This window comes from Dermacentor andersoni, chromosome 7 (assembly GCF_023375885.2).
Source record: "Dermacentor andersoni chromosome 7, qqDerAnde1_hic_scaffold, whole genome shotgun sequence".
Lineage (NCBI taxonomy): Eukaryota > Metazoa > Arthropoda > Arachnida > Ixodida > Ixodidae > Dermacentor > Dermacentor andersoni.
The window spans coordinates 104,677,423-104,691,355 of NC_092820.1; the positions used below are offsets into that span (position 1 = coordinate 104,677,423).

Sequence of the window (13,933 nt, forward strand, 5' to 3'; positions counted from 1 at the left end):
TAGATAACTTGGGTAACTATAGACCATTCTCAATTCATTTATTGTTTTCAAAAGTTCAGAAAGAGTTATCCTCCTTAGAATAGCTGCTTTCTTTAAGTACTCTGTTTTAACGCCTTTTTAGTATCGTTTCAGGTCATGCTGCTCGACGGAAACTACTCTTCGTAAACAAAAAGAACTAATTTACTTCTAAACTTCTAGCTTCTAAAGAAAAAGAACTAGATATAAGGAAACAAAAATTGGGAGTATTCGTAGATTTCTCAAAAGCCTTCGACAGAATTAACCTTGGAACACTACTACAAAAATTGCATTGTTGTGGGACACGCGGAATAGTCTTAGATTTAATAAGCAGTTACATAACCAACAGAAAGCAATGCCTACCAATCAGTTAAAAATTATCTTAGTTTAAGCATAGTAACCCGGGTGTGCATCAATGTAGGATATTAGGACCACTCCAATTTATCATTTATGTAAATAACAGTGTGAATATTGACGCTTCAATTATCTGTATTATTACGCAGATAACACCAGTTTACTCTCTTCAGAAACTAAGGAGGATGAACTCATTAATTTGGCAATGAAATACTCAGGAAAATATATCACTGGTGGGTAAAAAACTCAACCCAGTAAATGGCTTCAAGACAAAGCATTCCTCTTGAGAATGATGAGATGTCTTGAGATCTCACTCAGTACTCACACTCAGCGACACGAAAATATAACTTTTCCCTACACCAAAAACATTCGGTGTTACTTTCAAGAACCGAAACTATGAGGCCATCCGATTACTTGCAAAACAAACTTAGTAAAGCCAGAAGTTACTTCCAATACCACGAGAAGAAAGGGGGTTAACCGAGGGGCCCGATTTTATTAGTCATATCATAACAAGCCAACAAACACTGACACCAAGGACAACATAGGGCAAATTACTTGTGCTTAATATATGAAATAAAGAAACGATAAATTAATGGAAATGAAAGTGGATGAAGAAAAAACTTGCCGCACGTTGGGAACGATCCCACAACCTTCGCATTTCAAGTGCGATGCTCTACCAATTGAGCTACCGCGGCGCCGTTTCCCCATCCGTTTCCCCATCGCCGTTTCCCCATTTCTTGGGTATTTATGTTTCTTTGTAGAACCCTGGGAGCTTCAGCCAGCGCCACCAGTCACAGACTTTGGCGGCGTACGTGAAACATCCTTTTTGCTGTAGGCGTCACGAGAACGGGATCTTTTTGGGTGAAGGCAACCGGTCATAAACCCACAAATGCTACCTGAAGGCATCAATGTTGCCGGATTCGAGAGCCACGTTATGTAATAAACGAGAAGAAAGGGGGTTAACCGAGGCGCCCGATTTTTATTAGTCATATCATAAGAAGCCAAAGTTATGCGCCTTTCATCCTCCCGTTCCCACCGCTTGTGTACCATCAGTGTACTTATGTGGTGAATAAACTTCAATTCAAACGTTCAACTTCACCGTACGTTGTGGCTAGAGGCGACAGGCGGATGTCTTCGGAGTCCATAACTGTGGTTATGTGACTGGTGGACTATAGCAGCCGTGCGGCTAATTAAGGTGAATTAAGAAGCGCAGCTAAAGAGGGATGAATGGAGTGAGAAAAAGTCTAAGCCAAGTATAACGTCATAAAGGAATTCTTCCAAAAGTGCAAAGAAAATAGTGGGTAGGCGCCCCGCAGTGCCATTGTGAACAGTGAACATACCGAGTTCGGTAGGCGTTTCTCCATCGGTGACGCGGAGGGTGCGCGATGCAGCGAGTGTGAGAACTTCGTTCAGGCTTCGGCGTAATTCGGTACTCATCATTGTTGGAGGCGAAAGTCATAGCGCATCAGAAACAGCGCAAAAAAGAAAGAACACGGATGACACACAGGTTTGGCGCCGAACTTGTGTCGTCTGTGTTCTTTTTTGGTGCTTCTGATGCGCTACGCCTTTTGCCGCCATAATGGTGTACTAACAAGCCCAACGTCCAACTTTAGTCATCATTACTGATGTGTGTGCGTCAGTGTCAGTTAGTGCGGGGACACTGACGGCTTTGACTACAACGTCTATCATGTTCTGTTTGGTCGGCAAAGTGATCAGCGGGTCTTGCGGTCGAGTCATCAATGCAGCGTGACCTCCTGGAGCTGCATCACTTATTTTCCGGAGGTGGGCGTCGGGGCTGCATCGGAGATGGTGGGCGACGAGCCTGCGGCAATAGGGACGATGACCGATGAGCTTATGGCAAACGGGACTGGTGAGCTCGGAGTGAGGACCAGAGACTGTTCCAAGCGGCTAGAGGGTCATTGTTTGGCTGTTGCGGTTCTAATGGAGGCTGGTAACGACGTTGGCTTTGTTCGGGGCGATAATAACTGGCGAATGGCGGGCGCAGAGGGGAGGAGACAGTACGGTTATTACAGTGGCGAGTAACGTGACCTGTACGCCGGCAGGCAAAGCACATTGACCGATTATCTGCGATGCACCACTGGATTTCAGTAGCCTGCAGGATGCCACCGACCAGTGGATGCTCAAGGAGCATTAAACAGCTGTGAAGCGACAACGGCACATACAAAATGAACTCCAAGATTAGCCAGTTCTTCGCAGACTATTCCCTGCACAAATGGTACTGTAGGCAAGTTCGGCTCACTGAGACGGGAAAAAAGGGCTGCAGGAGACATGATTTCATGTTCTCGCCACACTATCCACCTCAGGTCTTCTGATGATGATGGTCGCTGCATTCCTCGCCTGTCATCACAACAGGATGTCGCAGCTGTGTTCAGCAGACATGCGAATGCGTTGCAATGCGGTGGCTGTTGGCCTGCTTGAAGCGTTGAATCTCTTAGATGGCGCCGTTTGGCCACTTCTGTCTGTCGTGCGAATACACTTCAATCATCATCGCACTATTTTATGATGTCCTGAACTACTGCGCAATTTTCGCACATGAGCAGGTTCAAAGCATCATCAGTGATGCCCTTCTGTACATGTCCAACCTTGTCTGACTGAGCCATATCGCTGTCGGTCTTACAGCACAGAACCAGCACGTCCTGGATGTCAGAGTCGTATGATTCGGTGGACGTTTTGACGCTGGTCGCTAATGCTTTGTTGGCGGTGCTCTTCCACCTAGTGGCCCGGCTAAACAAGTCCTTCAGCATCTGCTTGCACGAGCCCCAGTCGTTAAGCTCTTCCTAGCTGTTATTACGCTAGAACACCAAGCTAGCCATCATAATCGTCGGTTCTTGTTTATCGTGGCACTTACACACTCATACGTGGCGATTCAGCCTTCCACGTCGAGGTGGTTGGCGCCTCCGAACGTTTCTAAATCCCGCGGCTGAGTCAGGACAATCGTAGACAGCGATGTAGGCCGCGCTGTTTCGGGTGCTGTTTCGTCCTTGATGTTGTACAGTCCGAGGTGACTATTAGGGAGCTCCGTTGCTGCCTCTCGGGGGAACACCGCACCTCTCACCAGTTTGCGACGTTGCGGAAGTCAAATACAAATACGTGTTTGGAATATTTGCAAGAAAGGCAACAATACATAAATATGATGGCTATCGAGACTGTTTGCACCTGATACTGATGATGACGATGATGATGATGATGATCCCCTAACATTATACTCACACTTATGGATTGGCTAAGAGTTGCGTGTTGAAACATTTACTTACTGTTTTGAATTGTTACACATTAGATTAAAAACATACAAAAACAAAAAAAGAACATTAAGAAAATCTACTCATCAAATCGTCTTCTTGTGTGACTGGCGTCACTCTTTGTTGCGCCGTAACAATATTAAGAACCTTCGTACACCGTCGCAATAAGCCGTTGCAGGCTTTTTTCATCAGCAGGGAGGTTGCGCGACAGCGTTGGTGACACGTCTCTCAACTTGAGGAAAAGCGAGAACAGGTACTCGAAAGGCGTATTTCATGAGTTCATTAGCTCTGACACATTACAATTTACTCTTGCGACGTTTTTTTCTTTCTTCAGCGCATGTGCGAAGCGTAAATTTTCTTTTACTCCTTACCAAAATAAATCGATTCTAATTAGAGAGTCAGTACTATTGTTGATCTTTTCTGTATATTTACACCCTTTCAAGTTGCTAAGCTTAATCAACTAATTCGTTAAACAGCGAGTCCTGTGAAGAGAAAAATTGCATGCGAGAAAAGACAGGGAAGTTAACCAGATAAGAATTTCTGCAGAATAACTGGTTGGACTTGTTCACTGAACATAGTGGAAGGCTAAAGCGCGAGAACTGATGGAGACGAAGGAGACACAGAAATTACACAGAATTTCTGGTTTGATACCCTGCAGTGGTGCAACATCATTTGGCCTCGAAATAAGGGTAAAAATAGGAAAAGATAAAAATAAGAAAAGGAAGAAAAAAGCAGTAAGCACGTTCAACTCATAGATGTGATGTCAGTGGATCGCAAAAGTTGCAGTAGAGCTTTCAGGGCCATTTCTTATGAAATGTCACGTTTACACTTTCCTAATTGCTCGTGATCTCTAATTACTGGCATGTTTCATACATATGGTTAAGGATATTTATTTATTTATATACAGAATACCGCCGGCTAGGAAGAGGGCCCAAGCAGGAGGGACAAAAATACATAAAAATATATCCAAGCAACGCGTACAAATATTAGCATGTAACACGATCATATACCTAGCAACAAAGAGAAGTATTAATTGTAAAAGCAGAAAAATGAAAAGAGAAAGGCACGAACCGTACAAATATTAGCAAATAGCAGCACCAAGTGCAGGGCAGTGAAGCGTAGCAACACAATGATATAAAGTTTTTTATGGAATTGAAACACAACCAAATATCTCACTCTTTCAAATGTTTTGACGTTTTTCTTTTCTTTAGGTCGACAGCTATCTTGCAGTATTACAAGCATGGCTACATTCATTCAAGCAAGCGTTATCTTTCTTTTAATGAGTGGCGAATTGTGCATTGTTCAAGGTTAGTGCTTCTTATTTCTACCAGTACGAATCGTGGATTTTATTTATTTATGTATTTATTTATTTATTTATTCATTTATTTGTTTACTTAAGGTACCCCCAAAGGCCCTCATTACAATGGTATTACATGAGGGGGGGGCAGGCTCACGTCACAGCTTATACATCGTACTAATGCAACAATAGAAATGAAGCGTAAAATATTAATAGAGTCAAAAGAGTGGTAATACACAAGATGAATAGCAACTATTGCACAGAAAACATCAGTGCATATTTGGAGAACATATCGCAACTGCAATGAAAAGCAAACAGCAACAAACATCGTGAGAGAAAATAAGAATAAAAGGAACACTGAGTTTCTCTGCGAATAATTCCTCGGCTTTAGTTGCACATTAATCTGTCATGTGCTGGTTTTACCTGACAATCTGCCACTATACATCAATGAAAACGGAACGCAGGGCATACGACAGACAGAATGGTATGGTAAATAGTATAGGATGGCGACGTATGAGAGGGTCGCTACGTTTACCAGCTGGAACAGCGAGGAGAAGCTGCGACATGTATATTTTGCATTGGAAGACGCCGCGACGACGTGGTTCGAGAATCGAGAAGCCACCTTAACGTCGTGAGGCCTGTTCCAAAGCGCCAACCCGCAGACATTGGCAAGCGTCGTGTGCAAACAGCCTGCCTAAGCACTACTAGAAACCCGAGTACAGCTGCCCAATGAGACCATAGCGATCTTGACGGAGAAGTTCGCTCGTCTCTTCCGGCACGACGACCTAGAAATATCGGAGGAGAAAAAAAGTCCGCTTTCTGATGCGGGTCGTCAAGCAAGAACTTTTCGCCGGACTGACCCGCAATTGTGTAGAGCTTTCAGGAAGACACACGGGCAGCAGCGATTACTCTGGAATCTTCGATGGCTGGTGTAAACCCGCCGAAGAGCGTACCTGAGTTTTCTACAGAGGCATCGAAGATTCAGAAAACTGGAAATGCGCACTAGGCAATACTACAATCAAGTGCTGATGCCGCAGTGCGCCATCCATTGACTGGGTTCCGACGACCTTCAAGAGGCTATCAGGGGCATTGTGCGGAGAAGAACTGCGTAAGATCTTGCCTTGGTCACAACCCCAAGTGGCCTCGGTCACTGACATGGTCAAGGATGAACTACATCGATCACTTGGAGTTCCTCAGGTGCAGCCCCAATCGCCGCAACATCTGCCAGAAGTGATAACACGCGTCGTTGTCGCCCGCCGGCACTGTCCACCTCAATGCCGGCGCTTGGGCCCCGCAGCACCGCAATTTCGTCGCCCACCGCCTCCGCTGCCAGCCCACCCGACCGTCACCCAGCGCCGCATTCCAAGGAAGGCTGACGTTTGGCACGTCCTCGACCTTCATCCGCTGTGTTATCACTGCGGAGAAGCGTGCCACGTCTACCGCCGGTGCCCGTACCGCGAAATGAAACTACGAGGGTTCGCCGTCAACGCTCCGTGCCGGCAGCAAGGTCAACGCACTCGCGATTTTGCCGACTACCTCGCCGCCACTCAATGGAGCCCACGACGGCCGTTTCCTTCACCGTCACCAGGCCGCTACCTGTCGCCGATGCGCCGCCCAAACACTGGCCCAGCACCGAGCTGGTCCGTCAACTCATATCAAGATGAGAATAGCTATAGGGGCTTGTTGCTACGGCATGCCTTATTTTGTTGTAACGCAAGATGAACAAGGACAACAGAAAGGCACATCTGACACAGGTAGCGCTGCGTGTGTCATATGTGCATTACTGTGTTCCTTGTTCAGCTTGCGCTACAACAAAATACAATACCATATCAGGAAAACGAAAAGCAGCAACCGATGCACGTGCGGTTGCTGTTCTTGGAACTGTGTTTCTTCCGTTCTGTCGTTGAGCCCCGACGCGTAGCGATAGTCATCGAATGACATAATCCATTCTGGCCATTCGAAAGTCCGGTCAAAGTTGAACAGCGTCGGCGGCGGGATGGCTGTCGCTTACGGCGCCGCCATCGCGCAGACCAAACGCAGGGTGAACGCTACACTGGCCACTACTAAGGGGAGGTCGAACCCGATTCTCACATCATGTCCCGTACGCTCCTGTAGAGCGATGATGCGAGAAAATGACTGACGCCGCTCCAATGTAGCCAAGTACCGAGAAAACCCCTGTGTTTATTAGACAGCCGCTTTTTTTTCCCTTTTTATAAGTGACGTCACAGGGTCCGTGTACACTCGTGCTTGACCAGAACCGAGATAACCGATAATACTACATTATCACTTTTAAATTAATTTTATTCTCCCATCGTTTACCCTCAATAACTCTACATATTCTTTATGCGCGGTTTTCGGCCTGTCCCAGGCATTATGGTCTCTGCAATTTGCTGGAATTAGCGAACATAGTAGCCATAGATGCACTCAAATATTCGTTCCCCAGACTGAACCAGTGTAATAAGCGGACTGCACATGTGATTATCTGCTAACCTCTCAAGGCCTCTGCCATTGGGGTTGGCGTCATATATTAGAGCGACTCGTATTAAAGGCCAGTAACGAAAAAGCTATAGTCGCGAGATTGATCGTGCTTAGATCAACACATATAAACAGCAGCAGATAACAACTACAGCGCTCTGATAGATAAACAAACGTGTCCCCATTAGGCTCGAAACAACCATTAGTGGCACAAGTGTTTAACAATGACAGTTAAATTGTGCCCTTAAGGAACAGGGTACGAACTGCGGGGAAGACGATCTGGGACCATTATCGGCAGAAATGAATACTGAACAAGAAAGATGGCAAGCAGTAGTTTTCATCTGCATGAAGTGGCTTTGTGGCACTAAAGAGTCGCATATTATGGCAGAGCTGTTTTCTTCCGCGTAATGAAATTTCAACGCAGGAAGTGCTTGGATTGTATATGCACCGTATATAGCCACTGCAGTTCATAAATGAACGTATGATCTCTTGATTAGCGACCGAGGCTTCAGCTAATAATCTGCTAGGCGAATGCAACTATTGTATTCATTAAGCGTGAATGGGGTCTTAGGCGTTGTTGTAGAGCAAATCTACGAGTCTGGCGAAGCGAATACACGACTGGCTTCCCGGTCATAGCATGCCTGATGACGGTTTGGTCGCGTTTTAAATCCCGCGATAACGGGACGCAATGATCATACCAATTTTATAAAAATCATTCATTGTTTTTCTCGTTTTGAGTTACTGTCACCGAGTTGCTCTAGTAACCAAAGTTGAGGGAACTTACACATGAATCCTACGACTAAACCTGAGTAAGACTCATACGGACCAGTGTGTCAGTGTACCATTAAGTACCTGCTGATTCTCCTTATGCTGAGTTTCAGTTCGGGCGAGCCTGGCTAGGTCTGATTTCAGTGAGTTTGACCCCTTAGTGAGCCTTGAGTTACATATATATGTATTGTGAGTGAATTTGGTGAGCTTTGTTTATTTTTCCAACTCATGGTCGTAAATGCAGCGAAGTGCTTCCGTTTTCTGCACCATCTTCCCTTCTCGTGTACAGGCATATCATTGCGTATGCGTACAGCATAAGACGTTTAGGCTTGCAATTTGTGCTGAACATATCATTGGATGTTCATTCGTGGCAGGTATACCGCATGTTACGATCTCGCATAGTGTGGTGCCAGTAATAAACATGGATAGAAAAGAGCAGGAATCCATAGAATGCACAGGGAAATAATTGTTACGCTTACTTGAAGTGTAAAAATTATATCGTAAAATAAAATAAAAGGTTGTGATAAAAGAAAAGCTAGAGCACCTCTGATCCCCATGTAGCAACCGTTCGTCACTTCGCCCTGCCTCAGCGTGCCTCGCGATGGGGGTCATTGCCTGCTGCTCTTTCTTGCAACCGAAGCGGCTGCCCCACTCAGGCGCCCCACAGTCAATCAGCAAACCTGCTTTTACTTTTTTAATGAAGCCAGTCTCCGTTCTCCGACTCTCCGTTCTCAAGCTACCAAAACGTGTATTAGTTGCCTCCACCATACCGAGCTTCCAAAGAATGATGACCCAGGACATTTACGTTTTTTTCGAACACTAGCTATGGACGACGCTGATCCTACACCTGCTGACAGAGACGACGCCATGTTTACGCCTCCTGCCATCGGCGCAGAGCTTCAGCTTCCTAGTTTTTGGCACAAGAACCCCAGAGTTTGTTGTGTGCAAGTAGAGTCCCACTTTCAATTCCGGTGCATCAATTCGCAGACACCAAAGCAGCTGCCAGGCATCCCCGCGCTATCCTCCGACATCGCCGATGTCATAGACGACTTGCTAGCGGGTACGCATTCGGCGACAGCATACGACGACCTGAAACGCACGGCCCTGCAGTTCCTCGAATCATAGCAACAGAGTAGGCTCCAACAGATCGTCCCTGAAGAACCTGGTGACCAACGACAGTCACAACTCCGGCACCGATAGCGTCAGTTACTCGAGGAGCACTGTGTAAACGAAGGTCAGCTTCCAGTTTTGTGCGAGCTGTTCTTGCAATGTCTCCCACATACCGCACGCGTGATACTGGCGGGTTCAGAGGAGGCAAGTCTCGTTTGGCCAGCTGCACTAGCTGACCCCATATGCAACGACTCACCGCTGCGGGACTGTCAGAGCCAGGAGACCGACTCTCGCGCTTGGAGGAAAAAATCAATCACTTCGCCGGTGCACCGGGGAAGCTGACGACGGGTGGCAACACTGGCGACCAACTTCGGCGCAACCACTCGCTTTCACAGTCTCCTAGAGCGCCTAGAGATAAGCCGCGGCAATTGGGCTGCTACCACCGTCCCTTCCACGAACAAGTCGCTGCACCCAGCCAAGTTTGTGGGCAGGAAACGCACCGGTTAGCCGCTAACGGCAGGATGCGACATCGGCCGTCGCGCTAGCCGCCTATTCTTCGCAGTCGACCGCGTAACCAGCACCCGCATTTTCGTAGACAGGGAAGCCCAGCTATTTGTCGTTCGCCCCACGGCCACAGATCGCCAACGCGGCAAGTCCACACCCACGCTCCACGCGCTCCACGCTGCCATCACGTCGTATGGACTCCGGTCAATAGCGCTAGACATCGGAGACCGCCGCTTGCACAGATGGCTGTTAGTGATCGCCGACGTTAGCTCTGTCGTACTGGGAGCGGACTTGCCTCAGCCATTTCAACCTAGAGGTGAGTATTCGCTGTAGACGCCTAAACCGTAACGTCACATTTATCGATGTACAATCCCTGCAGTCCAACCTCACCTCATCTGGCATCCGTACATTTCGACCGATCTCAACGTACGACATGCTACTTGCTGAGTACCCGTAACTTACGAAGCCCAGAAACGATGCGCTGTCAGTGAAACACAAGGTGACATCCTATCCCACCAGCGGCCCAACTGTCGCCGCCCGGCCACGGAGGCTCGCTGGACGGAGGTTGGAAGTCACCCACCGTGAATTCGAACCCATTCTTCAGCTCGCCGTTATTCGTCCTTCCTCCAGCAAATTGTCTTCACCTATCCATCTGGTTCAAAAGCAGGACAAGTAGAGTCCCACTTTCAACTCCGGTGCATGAATTCGCAGACACCAAAGTAGCTGCACGGCATCACCGCGCTACCCTTCGATACCGCCGATGTCATAGACGACTTGCTAGCGGGTACGCATTCGGCGACAGCATACAACGACCTGAAATGCACGGTCCTGCAGTGCCTCGAACCATCGCAAGAGAGTAGGCGCCAACAGATCCTCCCTAAAGAACCCAGTGACCAACGACAGTCACAACACCGGCACCGATAGCGTCAGTTTCTTGGTGAGCATTGTGTAAATGAAGGCCAGCTTCCAGTTTTGTGCGAGTTGCTCGTGCAATGTCTTTCAAATACCGCACGCGAGATACTTGACTGGCGTACACAAGGACTGGTGTCCTTGTGGTGATTACCGAGATTTGAATGCCGTCACTACTCCACATCAATATCCCCTTCTCCACATACTATGACTTCGGCACTCGTCTAACAGGAACCAACATAAACAGCGAGATCAACTTGATGAGCACGTACCACCAAATTCTTGTCGAACCCATCCACAGTCCGAAGACAGCAATAACTCCTCCATTTGGCCTATTTGAGTTTGTCCGTAGGCCTCTTTATTTGAAGAATGCGCTGCAAACTTGTCAAACGTTTGTGGACGAGGTTACGCGCGGACTTCTGTTCATTGTCGTTTAATTTGACGACATTCTCGTTGCAAGACGCATAGACGAGGAGCTCAAAGAGCACCTGCGCCTTCTGCTTGAGCGACTGGATGAACCCGGCCTGCTCCTAAAGCCCGAGAAATGCAATTTCAGAGATGAAGGGATTTTCTCGGCCGTCGCACTTCACTCTAAGGCATTAAGCTACTGGAATCTCGGATGCGGACAATCGAGGACTTGCCCTGTACAGCCCCTTTCTGAAAGCTGCTCAAGTTTCTCGGGCTGATACATTTTCACAGGTGCTTCATAGCACCCTGTGCGCAAGTTCTTCAGTTGCATACCGACCTGCTGCATCGAGACCCCCCCCCCCCCCCCTTCAAAAAAGAACGCCTGCCTGCCACAGGTCCTCAGAGAACGAACACACCTTTCAGGAATCCAGAACGTAGTTGTCGACTGCAGTGTTGCTGCTTCATCCGTTTCCTGACGCGCCAACTCGCTTTAGGGTAGACGCGTCGAGGACGGCAGTGGGTACAGTACTGCAGCACACAATGGCAGAAACTGGAGGCCGCTGGGCTTCGCGGTGCCGTCTGGTGCCGTCGCGAGCAGAAGCTCGCGACGGCACCTTCAGGATGGAGATGTCGGTCATCTATATTGCTGTCAAGCATTTCCATTTTTTTTTTCTTGAAGGCTGTAGCTTTTACTTTTTGGCGCACCAAAAGCCGTTAATTTTCGTTTTCAAGAACAACAGTTCCTCGTACTCAGAATGGGAGCTTCGGTAACATTCTGTTATCTACAAATTTTCTACGGACATCTCTGCGGCCGGAAATAAGGCAGCTGACCCACTATCGTGGATTGGCGCTGTGCCTGCTGGCCCTGTGGATTCCCAAGCTCTAGCCTCCGCCCAGCAAAATGACCCCGAGCGGCTCCAATTGCGGGAAAAAGGCTCGGCACTCCAGCTTGGAGATGTGCCGCTTCCCTAGACAACAACATTGGTCACGTGCGACACATCGCAGGCACCTTCTCGCCCGTTTGTGCCCCACCAGGTGTGGCGCCCTATATGCGATTCGTTGCACGGAATAAAGCCGTCCTGCCGTCATAGCGACACAGAGGGTCATCACAGACCGCTTCGTCTGGCCAGGGAACAAAAAAGATGTTCGAAGCGGGGCAAGAAGCTGCGAAGCCTGTCAACCAGGGAAAGTGACACAGCACATGCGTCCAGCAGTGCAGACGATCGACCACCAGAGATCCGTTTCGATCACATGAATTTAGACTGAGTGGGGCCTCTTCCTGCCGCCCAAGGTTTAAGGTGTGTCAACCAGTACTCACCTGTGTCAACCAGTACTCGAGGTGGCCTCGGGCGACGCCTCTACAAGACATGACGGCCGAAACAGTGGCGGAGGCATTTATTGGTACATGGGTTTCACTGTGCGGTTGTGCTTTGCGAATAACTACTGACCGAGGACGGAAATTCCAGAGCTCGCTTTTTTCTGCCCTGGCGAGACTGCTCAGCACGCGCCTTCATAGAACTAAGGCTTACCACCTCCAGAGCAAGGGCATGGTGGAGCGTCTCCACCGACAACTGAAGGAGTCATTGACGGTCATGCTTGACAGACTGCAGTGAGTGGAAAGGCTACCTCTAGTACTACTGGGGCTAGGATGACCTCGGATTCATCGCAGCCAAGATGCTGTATGGGTGAGCAAACCGCGTTCCAGGCAAGAGTTTCGGCCTCCAGCAAGGCAATCCCCCAGCGGCTGCGCAGCATTTAGAGAGGCTACATTCTTGGCTCGGCCAGCTTTAACGTACACTCCCACGTATCACCCGCGGGCAGCCTGTGTTTAGTTCCCCGACAATGCACACAACAACGCACGTCTTTCTGCGGCGCGACTCTATCAAGCCACCACTGACTCCTTCTTATGAAGGCCCCTTTCGTGTGGCTTTGCATTCAGAGAAAACCTTGAAGATAGAGCTTTGCTAGAAGGAAGAGACGGCGTCGTGCGACCCCGTGAAACCAGCCTGTCTTGAATATTTAATCTTCATTCCTTCACCCATTCACACCTAATCTTCCAGCATTCTGTGGGGGGAGCCACTGCAGCGACTGTCCATCACTTCACCGTGCCTCACCTTTGAGTATTTGCCTCTTGATCTGGAAATCCTGTTTAGCTCGACGGGCCTCGCCGTGCCTCGCCGTCGGGGTCGGAACAGAAGTGGCTGCCCGACTGGAGTGCCGCCAAAACCACTCGCCAAAACAGCTTTTACTTTTGAATAAAGCCAGTCGACTCTCCGTTCTCAAGCTGTCAAAACGTGCATTCCTTGCCTTCGCCAAACCGAGCTTCGAACACCCTTATTCTTACAATCTCACTAAACCAGCAGTGGCTAAGCGTGACTTTATGCTTGAATACGCTTTCCCACCTGTGTGGGTTTTAGTTCTTTCCATGTCTTAGTCCCTGCTGCCTTAGTATAATATTTATATCTTTAGGCGATTGGACGCTTTAATAATTTATTTTCCCAGGCTACCAACATTTATAAAAAAAGACATGCTGCTGTATTGGGGTCTATTTCTTTCTCATCACTTCAGGATGCAAACATGACGAGTACGAAGTCCGTTGCGACGTAAATTTTGGGGTCCCCGGAGACTTGTGTCCAGGAGTTGAGCGGTGGCCATGTAACCATGGAAACAGAAGGTGTGCATGCGTGAAAGGAACATTCCAGAGGTGGGATGGCCACTGTGTGCCTAAAAGAGACTGCGGTAAGTATGCAAGCGCTGGCTGCTACACATTGTTGTCATTCTGGCACCAAACTTCCAGTGTCCTTCAGCTTTCGCAACGTCGTAGACAGACAGA

At 48.3% G+C, this 13,933-nt stretch overlaps 1 non-coding gene across 1 annotated transcript; it reads right to left on the reverse strand.

The window, feature by feature from the left end:
* Positions 1-991: 991 nt before the first annotated feature.
* Positions 992-1,064, reverse strand: TRNAS-UGA (transfer RNA serine (anticodon UGA)). Its single transcript has one exon. It is a non-coding gene; the product is annotated as a tRNA-Ser (tRNA).
* Positions 1,065-13,933: the final 12,869 nt, after the last annotated feature.